General features: G+C 26.7%; 1 protein-coding gene across 4 annotated transcripts in view; it reads left to right on the forward strand.

Moving 5' to 3' along the window:
• The window catches only part of LOC103833097, a 1138500-nt gene that overhangs the window by 161391 nt on the left and 960935 nt on the right, over positions 1-16174 (forward strand). The gene's annotated exons all lie outside the window — the stretch shown is intronic.

Below are 16174 nucleotides of genomic sequence, written 5' to 3' on the forward strand. Positions count from 1 at the left end.
GTTGGCCGTACGTTATACAAAGTTGGATAGTGGTTAACACCAACGTTTTCCACATTATAAACTGTCAATGGTCAATGGAGGTAATTGGTACTTGGAAGAGTATGGGCCCAGCGAGTCTTGAGTACGCCAAGAGGGGTTCAATCCAAAAGACTACTTTCAAAGATAAGTTATTTCCCAAGTCAGATGATCTTATAGTTCATTTCGGTGAAATCTATGGTGATAATATAGAGTGGGAGACTTTGGAATGGAACGTCGTGAATGATGATAAAAAAAGAGATGGAGATACGTCCAATGTTTGGTGTTATTGGTTTCAAAACGAAAGAATTTCAATGCCATGGATAGTTACAACAAAGCATGTTATCTCCTGCAGCGGGAGTGTTTGGGACGGATTGCGATGTAACGGATGGATCGCGTCCAACGATCTTCTTAGAGAAAAAAGGCATTTACTCATAAGAACTGAGAGCCATAAGAAACATCTTACAAGACCAAGAACGAAGTGGAAGAAAGCTAGCGAATCAGCCTATCCTACGAATACGTTAGGAAGCATCGTGTTACTGCTGTCTCTATTAAAAGTTCTTATTAACAACATGTTTGATGTAATTTATATTTCATGTAATATGTTACATTGATTTGATATCAATAAAGTTAACAGAAAACAACCATATAAAGATCAAGGAATATAAAATGAATCAATGGCACTGTAAAAAGGGTAATAAATACAATTTAATGAAGAGAAAGATAATACAATTTAGACATGTGGAAGTGTAAGGTATGAGTAATTAGGTAGGGAGTTTGATTCTTTATATATACAAACTAGATGATGACCTGCAACTTGGACGGAGTGAATAGAGTACACAATTTTTTTTTTTGCATCGTGGAGTACACAAAATTATAAATTTTAATCTACAGATATTGAAAAAATAAAAGAAAAGTGATATATTTTAATGGTATAGAGTAGCATAAATAACATTTAATATACGGATTAATGTAAAGAAAACCAATTTGGGATTGGAAGTTTACTGAAGTTTTTAATCAAAAAAGGTTACTGGAATAACCAGGTAACGATAATATTATTATGGTAAAAAACAGTAATTTTCTTATTATCGAAATTTTATAGTTAAATTTTATTAAAATTATATTTGTTCTGGAGTACATAAAATTGTAAAAGAATGAAAATAAATTGAAGTAAGTAATATTAGTTTAGAAAAAATGAAGTAAATAATATGAATTTTCAAATTTAGTGGGCTGATTAGGATTCGAAATTGTGAAAGAGGTTCATTATCGAACCTTAATATCCATTATGACTCAAAATACATAAGGGCCTATTTTAATTTAATTTTATTTTAAAACGAGTGTTTTTACTAAAAAAAACTCCAGGGGATACAAGATAATGGACTATGGTTCAGTTGTTGGATTTGATCTCTCTTCTTATCACCTAAGATATCTAGATGTTGCCACAAAGCAATGTTGCAAATCCCTAATTGTTCATAAGTTTCCAGACAATTATATAAAGTATTATATGCTTATAGCAAAAATTAAGGAAGTTCACATTAAAAATGATATTTTCCTTAAACTTAATCGGAAAGAATTATATCAATTTCCAAATTTTATGTATGTTACCATTTATGATAATTTCATAATCAAAAAGTCTTGTTGCAAAAATAAGAGATTTCAAGAAATTTAATATGGTATTCCTTTTTGAATGTATTTTATAATTTTTCAAGAATGCTCATAATTTTTTTATATATGACATTTTGAGTTTACAATATAAAACAATTTATATTGTCCAGTCCCAAAATAAATGTCACGTATCTCATAAAATACAAAAAATATTAATCAAAATAAATGTCATGTAACAAAGTTTTAAAGAAGAACATAATTATGAATTGTTTATATTACTCATTGAAGGTATATTATCTCACAACATCAGAGCCATGGCTTCCACTAGTACTTATTATATATAGGGAATAAATTATACCCTATAACTATTTTATATATGTGAGCTTGATATCAAAAAATTTAACATATTATATATCATGTACTGTCGCAACCATGGCTTCCTATATATCATGTTTCATATGAGTTTTATTATATGGGTAAGTTTTATAATAAGTACAATCACTGAAACAGACATGTCAACTTGCGAAAAATCTGTAATGTATGGCGTATGTGTGTTATCGATTATATAGATAGGAAGCATATAGTATATTAATAACAGTATATGTAGGATACATTGTAATGAATAATGACAATATATGTAATTAGTCTAGTGAGAAGATGACTTTTAATTATAAGATGTGAGAATGATTCTAGTGTTTCCACCTAAGTAATGACAATTTGGTTAATAACACATGAGCTCAATGTTAGTTTATAATAATGCTCCTCCTTTAATATAAAGAGGATTTGTTCAGGTTAAGCTTTCCTGAGAAATTACTAGATAAAATTGGTAAAATAAATGTTCACATTTATAGAATTAATAGAGGCGTGTCCACGCAAAGCGCATACTATTGTTTTATTGTTTTTATGAGTATGATTTTTCGGATAATATAACTATGTGGTCATTTTCATTTGTTAAGAGCATTATTTGGTGTTTTATTTTGTTATGTAGTAGTAGTGATATGTTAATATATTTTGTGTGTTTTTAGAATAATGTATTTTGTGAGTATAATACTTGTTAGTAGTGAATTGCATTTAGGCATTTGTTGATTCTAAGATTAACGGTTTCAGCGTCAAAATTGTCTTTTATTTTTTTCATATTTTCGAATATTTTAACTTTTAAGATGTTTTTTGCCCTCTCCCCACATTTTGACATTGAGCCGTCACCATCAATATATTTCGTTTACCTTTCATTATTGTGGGGCTTCTCACCATCACGGGAAAAAGACTCACCTCCTCCTCTTGTTCTTCATCGTCTTTTTCACCTTGAGATTATCTGGTATATGTTGTAGATCGGGTTTATGAGTTTCTAGTTGTGTGGTTATTTCTCGCGGCGTTGTAGGCTGTTTCAGTCAATATTGGCAGCTCCTCTTCTTCTTTAGATTTCAGCTGATGTTTGGAACTGTATCTCTTTGGATTGGGTCAGAATTTACTCGTCTTTGATGTTATCTTCCTCGTTGTTGGCTTACCGACAATAGTCTCTGCTCGTTTTGGTTTTTAAGATCTAGTTTTGGTGATTTGACTTCTATGCTCTCTTTCATAGCTTGAGAACGGTTCCCGGTGTGCTGATTTCGTTGGTGCTTGATCAAGCTTCTTTGTGTTTGGAGGATTACTTTGTTTCAGATTTTATTTTTCTATCCCTTTTTTATTTCTACTTGTTTTGGCCAAGACAGTCTATAGTACAGTGAGGTAAGTTAGTTAGTCTTCGGTCTTCATCTCCTTTCAGCTCTAAACCTTTATTGTGTTAGTGTTAGTATGGCATTTTGTTTTTTTTTTCTTTCCAGTGATTGTGGAGGTTTTAGGCTTAAATTTTGTGTTGTGCTCTAGTTGTTTATTCTTAATTTGGTTATTTTGTATTTTTTTTGAACACCTGTTATTTTGTGATTTTAATAGTAAATAAATATATAATTTAGTATAAATAATAAAATAGTGAAAGTTTATGCTATTTTCAGTTGTGAATAAATCAAACATTTAAAATACATTTATATTATTTTATTTATTTCTTGAATTATTAGTGAGCAATAAAATAGATTCTCAAATTATGATGGTTAGTGTGAGAAGGATTAGATAGTGCACAATTAGAAAATAGTGGGCCAAATTGCAATAATTTTAAAAAAGAAGGATCTAAAATACAAAAACAAATATGGTGGCACATGTCAACAAACCCCCTTTCCACATGTCATAAGAAGAGAAAAAGTCTACTTTATATATATAGATCGACTAGGGAGTATCCGCGCTTCGAGCGGAATATTGTTTTATTGTTGATAGGTATGAGTTGTTTTGATGATGTAATTGTGTAGTCGTCTTTATTTGTTAAAAGCATTATTTGGTATTTTTATTGTATTATGTAGTAATAGGTGATATGTTAATATATTTTTGTGTTTGTTTTTTCAATAATGTGTTGTTGTGTATATAGTAGTATTTGTTAGTGGTGACGTCAACCTCTCACCATCTTTGTATATAGTAGTATTGTGTTTAATTTCAATAACTTTGCATTTATATATTTGTTGATTCTAATATTAACGATTTCATAGTCAAAATTATATTTTATTTTTTTCAAAATTTTGAACATTATTCTTTTGAGATGTTGTTTTTTTGCCATATCTCCATATTTTAACCTTACCTATCACCATCTTTGTATTTCGTTTACCTGGTGCTTCTCCGAGGAATGATTGTTATGTTTTGGAGCAGAGTTCTTATTGTCCGTCTTGTCCTGTGAGATTATCTCGTATTTGTTGTAGATCGGGCCTATGAGTTCCAAGTTGTGCGGTTGTTTCTCACTGCGTCGTAGGTTGTTCCGGTCAATATTGATTACTCCCCTTATTCCTTAAATTTTGGCTGATGTTGGAGAATGCATCTTCTTGGGTTGAGTCAGAGTTTAGGCGTCGTTGATGTTTTTTCCTCTATCTAACTTCTTTGCTCTCTTTCAATGTTTGTCACTCTAGTTTTTGATAGTGTTTTCCTCTGTGTATGCTTAGTGGGCTTGGAAGGTTGTTTATGGTATCAAGCTTGAGCTCTGGTTTTTCGGTGGATGGCTTCCATTCTCACTCACTCAGGTTGTTTCTTTTCTTTCCATGTTTTCTTTGGTATAGATGTATGAAGTTAGTCTCATGGAGCTTTGGTCCTTTTTATCGAAAGTTTTGTGGTTCTTCGCTGGCATGGGCGTCTTGCTTTAGTTTGTGAGGTGCTTCTTACCTTTTAGCTGGTGGCTTGACTCTTGGGGCTTTAGGCATGTGCCTTCCTACTTCGTGCTGACTTTGGCGTTTTGGTTATTATTTTTCTTCTGACTCGCTTTCTTGGTTCTTTGCGTTGGTACTCTATCACACACATTTGTGTTCGAAGGAATGCTTTGTCTCAGATTTTATCTTTTTGCTTTTTTCTGACTTCTGATTATTTTAGCTAAAACACTCTATGGTAAGATGAGGTAATTTATTCTTCATCCTTAATCTCTTTTTAGCTCCGAACCTTTATTGAGTTAGTATTATTATGGAATTTTGTGTGTTTTTTCTGTGATTGTGGAGGTTTTAGGTTTAGACCATATGTTGTGCTCTAGTTTCTTCTTTTTAGTTTAGTTATTTTATGATTTTTAATAGTGAAATAAATATTTAATTTGTAAATTAAAAAATAGAAAATAGTAAAAACTAATAAAGAGTGAAAGTTAATATTATTTTTAGTTGTTCATAAATTAAGTATTTAAAATTATTTATATTATTTTACTTATTTCTTTATTCATCTTGAATTTTACTGACCAATAAAATAATTATCAAATTTCATATAATTATTCTTTGTGCAAGAACGATTAGATAACTACATTTCTCAGAAATTATATTAGATTCAAAAATTTTGCCTTCTTTTGTTATTTGTTTATTTATTCTAATTTTCTGAGTTTTTGCATTATTCAAGTTCCTTCGGTAACTTTTTAATATAACAAACATGTGAATTTTGATGAAAAAATAAAAGAGGACACATGGAAGCAAACCCCCCTGCCACTTGTCAGAAGAAAAGAAAATGTCTACTTATATATATAGATAGATTACTAGGGTAGGCCCGCCATGGACGGGTAAACAAATGAACAAAGAAAATAAATATATTTAAAATGTTTTGCTTATTGTCATCTGAAATATAATTAATTTTCATGTTTTTTATTAAAACAAATTATCTATTTATCTGACTATTTATTTTAAAATTTGTAAAATTATTTAATTATTAAAAAATTTATAAAAGATAATTGTTTTGTTTTTTCTAATGTTTGTTTTAGCTTAACTATAGTAATAGTTAGGATTAGTTTTTAAAATTGCATAATGGGTTTAGTGAAGTTATAAGTAATAAGCCGTGCGAGTACCGCGAGGTCTTTTCATAGAGAACTTTGTTTTGTTGGTTGTTCTATTTCGACCTGGTTACTAAACCATCTCAAGTCTGAGTAATATAATAACCGTTCGTTGCCAAAATAATATAATAGCTTTTGCAAAAGAAACATATTATAATATTTAAAAATTTTAAAAATGTTGGTGTATAGAGGTCATATGTTAGTTTATTCTTTAGTTTTTTTTAAAAGATTTAAGAATATTATTAAATTTAGCTGGTTTCTTTTTGATGTGAAGATAATACTTGAATTCTTTAAAATAAAGATTAACTATTCTGAATTACATAAATAATTTTTTTTTTTACAATTCAAGAATAACTTTATATATTTTTTATATATTTTGAACCGATTATTTATATGGTTATGATCAATACTTTTAGTGTTTATAATAAGTCTTGCATATATATTTTTATTCTATGTTTACAATATTATATATTAACTTATTAAGCTATGCTGCTGTTCTTCTTTCTATATTTCTACTATTATTTGCGAAGTGACTTTTCCATTCAAGCTCCCACGTTAAAAGTTAGACTTGTTAATATATTTTATACTCTTAATGAATAAAGTATATAAATTACCTACAAAACGAATTTAAATTATTTTGATTAGATAAGTGATTCAAATTTATGATAATAAGAATTATCCAAAATCTAAAAAATGTGTTTTAAAATAAAAAGATAACATATATACGTTGTGTTATTATCTGAAAAAAATCTTTTAAATTTTTTTTTAAAAAAACACATAAATAAATATTAGTGAAGATATTTTAAAAAAACATAAATAAATATTAATGAATTAAAATTCTAAATTTTATATAATTGAAAATAGAATATTGAGTAATTTTAAGATTTATCTATTAATAATAAATATAGCGTACAAAACAAATGTCAAAAAATTTATAGGTAAGAATGTCCAAATAAAACATTAAAAATTGGTTATAAAAAAAAGAAAATATAAATAATTAGTAAATAATGTATTAATAAATAATTATAAATTTTTTATGTCCGCATGCGAGAGAGAAACACCTAATATTTGAGAATTATGAATTTTATTATGATAATTAGTTAACAGCTTTTCTTATAATATCAAAGCACTTTCAAACCACGTTCCTGAAACAAACTTCTGTTTGTTGAAATCAATCACTACTATATAAAAGCAACTAATTTCAAGCATTCTTAGGCATGCCACATATGATAAAATATTTAGAACCAATCATTTAGCCATGTCATCATGAATTTTTTAATGAAAAATTGATGGGCCTCGAAAACCTTTACACTAATTCCATGTATCATTCCAGCCAATAGCATATCATATTCCTCCCTCTTCGTTAACCCTAACCTACACAATTCATATACGCTTAAAATAGTTAAGGCAAATCACATTACACCATTAAATAATTCATACGACCGTCTTTCAAAATTTCGACTAGATAGAGACACTTCCTCCACCGTTCAGAGCCATTAACACCTTAATCAAATCAAAAACCCCAACCTGACGACTCTCTTCAACTTCCCCATCTCCATCTATATAACCTTTTGGCCACTTACAAAGCGCAAGTATTCTCCAAACCTATATGAAAATACCCACCGCAACTATGTTTGGACAAACTCACGAAACCCAGTCGAGGCGTGTTGAAGAAGAGTTAAAGTTTGTATTATGATCAAAGTACGCAAATCTCTTTACATTTGTAATGAGTTTTTATCAAAATAGTATTTTTGATGGATTTATTTTCTAAATATATGGCCTACCGATTCTTATTAACAGCTAAAAGAAATAAAAAATTCTTAATTGGCTAAAATATTTTTATAAAAATAATTTAATAACTTATTTTCTAACAAGAAAATCTTTCTAGGTAAGATAATTACTTAATGAATATGAGTTGCAAGAAACATATTAAAATTACAATAACTGTACATAAATTGGCTAATAAAAACTTTGTTACAAAAAAATTGGCTAATATGAACTAAAAATAAAACTAAGAGTTAAAAAAAATATGATAAACAAATTAATGAACACTGATTTGGCAACAGCCCCGAACCATAAAAAAATCTAATAAATCTATTCTACTAAAACAGAATTGATGAGTTTAATTCATGTGTGATTTTTTAATTTGGACCATTTTTTAAAAAGTTGTTAAAATTACTTTTTGTATGAATATTTAAATTATTTGAATTATTCTAAAACAAAAAATCAAGTAGATATTCATATATTTACTCTGAAATTATATCTGAATAAAATATTTTCATATCTTTTTTTACTATAAAATATATATATTTCATTTTTCATTAAAATAAATATTTTAAATATTTTAAGTAACTTCAAATTTATTTAAAATAAATTTATATTTCATTTTTCACTTAAACAAAACTTTTAAATATTTAGTTAATGTCGTGTTTATTTTAAAATTAAATTAATATTTCATTTTCACTAAAATAAACTTTTAAAATATCTAACTAATTTTGTAATTACAACTTAACACATGTATAGTTTTGTATTAATCTGTGATTTAATTTAATATAATATCTTTAAAAAATTGATTTTTCACCAATAAAATTTTTCAATTTACAATTTTGTATCACATGATTTAAAATATGCTTTCACTAAAAATTTAAAACAAATAAAATAAATTATTGCAGGTGAACTATAAAATTATTGTGTTTTAAAATGTTATATAAACAATTAATAATATTGTAAATATAGTGGAAAATTTAGTAAATTAACAAATTTGAACCATGTAATCCGCGCGTAGCGCGGAAAAAGAATCTAGTACTATTAAATTAGGATCACATCACCCATTGATATATGTTGTGTCCAACTTAAAAATATTACTGCATCTAAAAATTTGGGTATAAGTGTATAACCGTATTCCTTTTATTTTTCATAAAAATTCTAATAGTGGTGGGACCCAGGTTCTATCACCTACGTATATTAACCGACTTCTAACGGTTTAGATTTATATGATAAGATGCATCTCTTTTTTGTTTTTAAAAACTTTCGGTAACAATCTCATAAATTATTTGAAGCAATTGATAGGTCATTATTATACAGGTTTAGTCTCCAATTTAGATACTTAATCATTTTAAGAATATTTTAATATATTAGGACTTTTTTAATACTAATAATTTTTAAAAATATTATACACAAACATTTTTTAACATATAAAAATGTTACATATTTACAGAAAAATAAATAAATTATAAAGTAACATTATAAGTGCGGGTAAAAATCTAAAATAAATAAATATGATTACAAAAAAAAGGGTATATATACATATGATTATAAGGAAAATAGAGTATGTTGGGTCAACTTCTAAGTTGCTATTATTTTATATAATATTTTTTGATTAAAATTTATACAAAAATATGATTACAAAGAATAAATAAATAGGATGACAAAAAAAAGAAAAATATAAAAATTAAATTTCTTACAAAAAATGAAAACAAAAAGTATACCCGCCCTTCGAAAGTACGGGTCAGAATCTAGTATTCTATTAAAACAATAGTGTGACCCATTGATAAAAATAGAGTCCAAACAATTATTTCAACAATACATACTTTTTTATATGATAACTGCAAAGTCCTTTTAATTTTTGAAAGTAACCACCGCGTGATATTCTTTTTCCAAAGTAACCACCACTCCTTAATAGTTTGAGCATAACGTTTACATAAATATTTTGCAACCTCCGTTGTGATTCCAAAGTTCTCGGATCCACTTCTCTAATATACATATTATAGTCAACGGTACATAATATATGTGTGTAGAAGAAATAAATGCATAGTATTTGGTCGACAAATATATATTTAATAATTAATGGTAAGTAATCTTATTCTTCACTGACCGACCCAAACAATATGATTGACAACAAGTTTCTTATCATCTAATATCTTTACCCATGTAAAAAAATAAGAATAGATTAAAACACAAGCAAAATACAAAATTACAAATTATATCAAATCAATTTAATTTGTTTCTGTTGAAAAATATTGTTTTTTTCCGAAAATAAAATATTAAAACTGCTTTTTACTTTTTGACAGTTTTACACAAGCCTAATAATAATGGTATATATAATTTAGAGAAATTTTCTAGAATAACATTTTTCAAGTTTTTATCACAAAAATAGCTCTCAATAAAAAAAATGACCAAAATAAATTTTATTAAAAGATAAAAATATACATTTTTACCCTAGGGTTTACTAATTTAGACTTAGGGGTTTAGAGTTAAAGGGTGGGGTTGTAGAATATGGTTTCAGATTTTTTAATAAAAAGTAAACAAATATTAAAAATTCAAAATAAAAAAGCTATTTTGGTCATTTTTAGAGCTATTTTTGTGACAAAAAATTAAAAATGGATATTTGAGAGAATTGTCCTATAATTTATATTAGTTGACAAAAATATAATCTTATATATTAAAATATTTGAAGCGAATTTTTATATATTACTCCATTCAGTTCCAGCCATGTATGATTCAAATCTGTTTACATCGATATAAAAGTATTTAATAAAAAAAACTTTATCAACAAAGTATATAAAAGCATTTCAACTTAAAGTCTGTAATCATATTTAACATATGTTTATAGCAACAATACAACTGAACACCAATTTTTCCAAAAATCATTATCATCGTAAATTAACAAAACTTATATCTTAGCCTAAGAAATTGTGATTTATTAAACAAGACATTAATTTATTTAAATTTTAAATGTTTTACACATACATTAAGTTTATCAATTAACAAAGTACATGATATTAAAATAGGGTTTAACGGATTTAGGTGGACTTTGAATAGAAATAAATATTCATATAAACTCATTTAGTTTAACGAGTTTTAAATAGGTTATTTGATTAAGAAATATTTATTAAATGTGATTTTACTTAAAGTTAGTTAAGACCATATTGACATGTTTACATATATCTGTATATATTTAATAGATTATATTAAAATTTTATTTTTACACATTTTTCAAAAATTTGTTCGGTCTTTGGTGCAGCTTGGATTTGATATTGGTTTTCAGATATAACACTTTAAGAACTGTTCGAGTATATAGGCTATGTTCAATAGAATATAAGACTTTGATTTTCAAGTCGATTCTGAGTCAGATTTTTTGAATATGAATATTCTTGACTAATTACGTTAGGTAACTAATAAGAAAATATAATATGTTATAATTTTTAAGAATAAATTTTAAAACAATTTATGAAATGCATATGGCACGAGTGTATAATTATGCAACTTGACATATTTAATATAGTTATCAAAATTATATTAAATAAATTAATATTACATAAATATAAAAATTAAATTTCTCAAAAAAAAAAACAAAAAAATATACCTGCCTTTTGAAGGGCGGGTCAAAATCAAGTTAAAAATTATTTGAACATATGTTTTTAATTTAAAATATTTGGTTTTATATTATACATATGTTAATTATTATTTTGTGGTTATTTTATTTATTTTATCAATTTTAGGTTTGTTATTATATTTTTCGTTTTCAGTTTTATTTTTTAAGAAAAAAAATATTTAATAATATAATTCTTACAATTATAATCAATAGCTTGTTAAATGGGAAATTGCCACAAATAGCACATTCATAGTACCATTTTTCATGTTTACACTAACCACTTTTACCCTCACTTTTATTTAAAGGTAAAAGACAATTATATCCTTAGAGTTAACTAATCTAGACTTAGGGTTTAGAGTTGAGGGTGGGGTAGGGTTTTTGAAATGTGAAATTTAGAATTCTAATAAATATATAAATAAATACTTAAAAATATATAAAAAAATTTAAAAAATAGTTTCAACCATAATTTTCGTTTTTCAAAATGAAATTTGAAAAAAAAAATTAAAATATTCATAAAAAGAATTTCAAAAAAAAAAGTTTATAAAATGTTCGAATTTGAAAAATGTATGTAGATAGATCAAACTAAATGATGAATAAATTGACATCACCACTGATAACTCATGGAGAGGAGTAGGAGTCTTCGGAAAAGAAGAAAAAAAACCTTCAACTTCCAAAAAATCGTATTCATGAGATGTAGATGATGAATTGAAGAATAATAAGAAGGCAAATCAAAGATGGAAATATTCAGTGTTTTGCAGGGATGATTCACCTTAGGCCTCAATTGATATAGCTAATGATAAAACAGTGGCAGTATGCTGCAGAAGCGGTATGTTTTCATTAAATTTTTTTAATAAATGGATTGGTAGAGCAGAAGCAGTATACAATTTTAAATTTACCACAAAAGTTAATATATAATATATTTATTTTGAAATAATATATATTAATAATATATTTGTTATTAAAAATAATAAATCTTATTTAATTATATAAATTAAATTTTAAATGTGAACTAGAATTAACTTAAAAAATGTAAAATTTATTTAAAAATATAAAATTTATTCAAAACAAATAAATTATATATAATTATATATAAATTATCATTATTTATTTATGGGAAATTACCACAAATAGCACATTCATAATACCACTTTTCAAATTTACACTAACCACTCTTACACTCACTTTTGGTGAAGGATAAAAGACAATTATACTTTTAGGGTTAACTAATCTAGACTTAAGATTTAGAGTTGAGGGTTGGAGTAGGGTTTTTGGAATGTGAAATTTATGATTCTAATAAATATATAAATAAATACATAAAAAATATATTAAAAATTTGAAAAATAGTTTCAAATATAATTTTCGTTTTTCAAAAAGAAATTTGAAAAAAAAATAAAAACAAAATTCGAAAAAATAGTTCAGAGAAAAAAATTTATAAAAAATTTCGAATTTGAAAAAGTATAATTCAAAAATTAATTTTTTTTTATTTTTATTTTTTTAATTTTATTTTTTATTTATTTGTTTTTCTTTTATTTTTTCTTTTTTTTTATTATTTTTTATTTAAATAATGATTTATTATATATATAAATAAAAATGGCATAAGAGTCTTTTGCCACTTAATGAAGAAATTATTTTTGAAATGTCTTCTTAGTGGTGGTAAAAATGAAAAGTGGTACCATGAAAGTGGTAAACATGTAATTTTCCCTATCATGAAAGTGGTAAACATGTAATTTCCCCTTGTTAAATTGATTTAGCTTAATTTTAATGATTAAATTAGAAAAATATGTGAAAGTTTCTCTTTTTCATTTTTGTTGATTTTGGTACGACATTTTGTAGATTTTATAAAAATTTATAAATCCAACTCCACCTCTAAGTAATAAACACAAAATAATTACTAAACGATAAATTCAAATGTTGGAGTATTTCTGAACGTGGTTGCCAATTTGTGGTATTTCATCAACTTCTTATATAATTTTTAGTAGAAAAAAAAACAAGTTATCGATATTAGAAAGAAGTATAATTGAGTGATTCAACTAATTCATTAAACTTTGGTAGTTTATTGTTTCATTTGAAGTAACATATATATATATTATATATATCGAGTTGTATAAGTTGGTTGATAGGTACTGTGGCAAATAATTTTTCTTTCTCCAACTTTATTATAAATCAGTTATTCTTTCTACATCAAAATTGTAAATCAATTATACTACAGTTTAAATGGATTTAAATATTTTTTTAAAAGAAAAGAAATATATTGATTTTGAAAAATAATATTATCTATAGCTTAATATTAGTATTTTAAGTTTTTTTTAAAGACTAATACAACAAATATATAGAGGTACATTAAAAACCTACAAACTAATAAAACCTGTAAAAATTAATTAGTAAAAAATAAAAGTATATCAAATGAGAGCCAAATGTTATTATAGAAAATTGAGAAGAAAATGAATAGACGGCAAGATCATATTCTCTATCTGTGGTGTTGTCCTTTGTTCATTCACTATTTGTGCCTCAGCCCACAATGTAGATTCTGTTTCCGCTAATTTGAGTGTGTCCATGGGATCCATATCCAAATTACTGAAAACTTTATTATTCCTAGCTTTCCAGATGTACCATAATATCCATGCAAACTGATGATCTTCCAACTGTGGAAGTACTCTCCAGAATAAATGATCCATATTTGTGAAAAGAGAACCTGTTGGAAAAATATCTGGATTTGATGGAATCTTCGAAAGAGCCCAAACCTGAAGTGCTGGAGGACATTCGAAAAACACATGGTTTATCGATTCCTCCTGGGCTCCACATCTTGCACAACAAATATCCCCTTGAATTCCCCTTGATTGTAAATTCTTCTTCACTGCTATACATCCTGTCAGCAATTGCCAAAGAAAATGTTTTAACTTTGGTGGACACCGTATTTTCCAGCAGAAGGCTTTCAGAACATCCACTGTGGGACCAATGAGTAAAGGTGGTTTCTCTCTGTCTGGATAGATCCGTTCTACCTGATATCCTGATTTGACCGTGTATTTCCCGTTTTTGGTGAAGTGCCATCCATCAGTATCTACCCTCCGAGTCCTGCTCAAAGGAATGCTTTCTATAATTTTTGCATCTTGTGGATCCACCAAAAACCGAATTGCCTGTGATTTCCAAGTACGTGATGAGGAGTCAATGAGAGACTCCACTGTGAGGTCCGGGTATAAATTATGTTGATTTTTGTTAGCTGGTCTCGGGCGAGTGGTTGGGAGCCATGGATCATTCCATACAGATATGGAAGAACCTGATCCCACCCTTTTGATTAGTCCTTTGCTTACCAGAGATCTAGCAGAGACGATACTCCGCCAGCCATATGACAGAGAATATGAACGAATCGGTTCCAGAGGTGACCCATTCCTGAAATACCGACCCTTAAAAACTCGAGCGAATAAAGTATTTGGCTTCTCTATGAGACGCCATAACTGTTTACCAAGCATTGCTGTGTTGAAATCTGTGATATCCTTAAACCCCAACCCTCCTTCATCTTTATCTATACATACTTTATCCCATGATTTCCAATGTATACCTCTTGTACTTCCTCCAGGAGGAAGAAAATATATATAACTATTTAATGGATTTATTGCTATTGACAAAGCTGAAAATTGTGTAACTAAAAAAAAACTTTATCTGTAACTGAATTGATTTTTTCCTATTTTTAAAATATACACTTTAATTAAAAAATTAAATTAAAAAATAAATGACAAAAATTTATTAAAATAATCAAAATATTAATTATATATATAGTTAATATGTATAAAATTTAAAATACAACAAAATATTATCTATCTAAAATATTTTAAAAAATCTATTTTTTAGAAATACTAATACTATGTTAGCTATATAATTTGAAATATTATGTTATAATTTCAAAATATAAACTATTCTAAATTAACAAAATTAAATTATTGATTAAATAAAAATGTAAAATAAAATCTCGTTGCATAGCGCGGATAGCACTCACTCAGTGTTTGTAATATTTTTTGGATAGTTGGCTAATAATCATGATTAAGATATGGGATAATTTAAAAAATACTCTATAAATAGTTTAAAATTTGAAAATACACCTTCTTTTGTATTTTTTGAAACCTACGCTGTGTTAAATGTGAAACGATATTTTTATTCAAATTAGATATTTAAGTAATTAAAACATAAATTCAAAAATAATAATAATATTACTATAATAATTTCGATTTAATATAAAGTTTTGTTTGAAATAAATATATAATTTTACTATTTAAATTTTAAATAACAAGGATATTATAAAATTATGTTTTTTGTTTTTTTTTTGGGTTCAAGTCATTCTATGACAAGTAAGTTCTACCTAAATGTGAGAGAGAACACAAAAGAGATTGATGTGCAGCGTACGTGTTGGTGTTGCTATATATTGAATGTCCATTAGATTTCTTTGGCTATATCTATTTTTCCCCGGAGCATTGAAGTGTACGACGGTATTATGATGCTCTTTAGTAATGACGAGATAACAGAGTTTGTGAAAGCCATGCAATTATGAATCCTTTTCCTCTTCTTATCAAATCATTGGCTTCCCCAACTGATCAAAATTGACAAACCTCTGAATGAGAGGAATAATAAACTATAAAACTAGAGAAAAAGTAGTTTGCAAAAATAGATTAGAAAAAAAGATCACGGGAAGAAGAAGAGATAAGGGTGATTGGTTGTGTTGTAAGAAGTGACTTTAGCTTTAATTTCATCTACAACCTTAAATACTACCAATGTTTTTAAAGCTACAACAAAAAAACTAAAGGTACAGAGGATTATTGGTTAGGCTG

Source organism: Brassica rapa, chromosome A08 (genome assembly GCF_000309985.2).
Source record: "Brassica rapa cultivar Chiifu-401-42 chromosome A08, CAAS_Brap_v3.01, whole genome shotgun sequence".
NCBI classification, from domain to species: domain Eukaryota; kingdom Viridiplantae; phylum Streptophyta; class Magnoliopsida; order Brassicales; family Brassicaceae; genus Brassica; species Brassica rapa.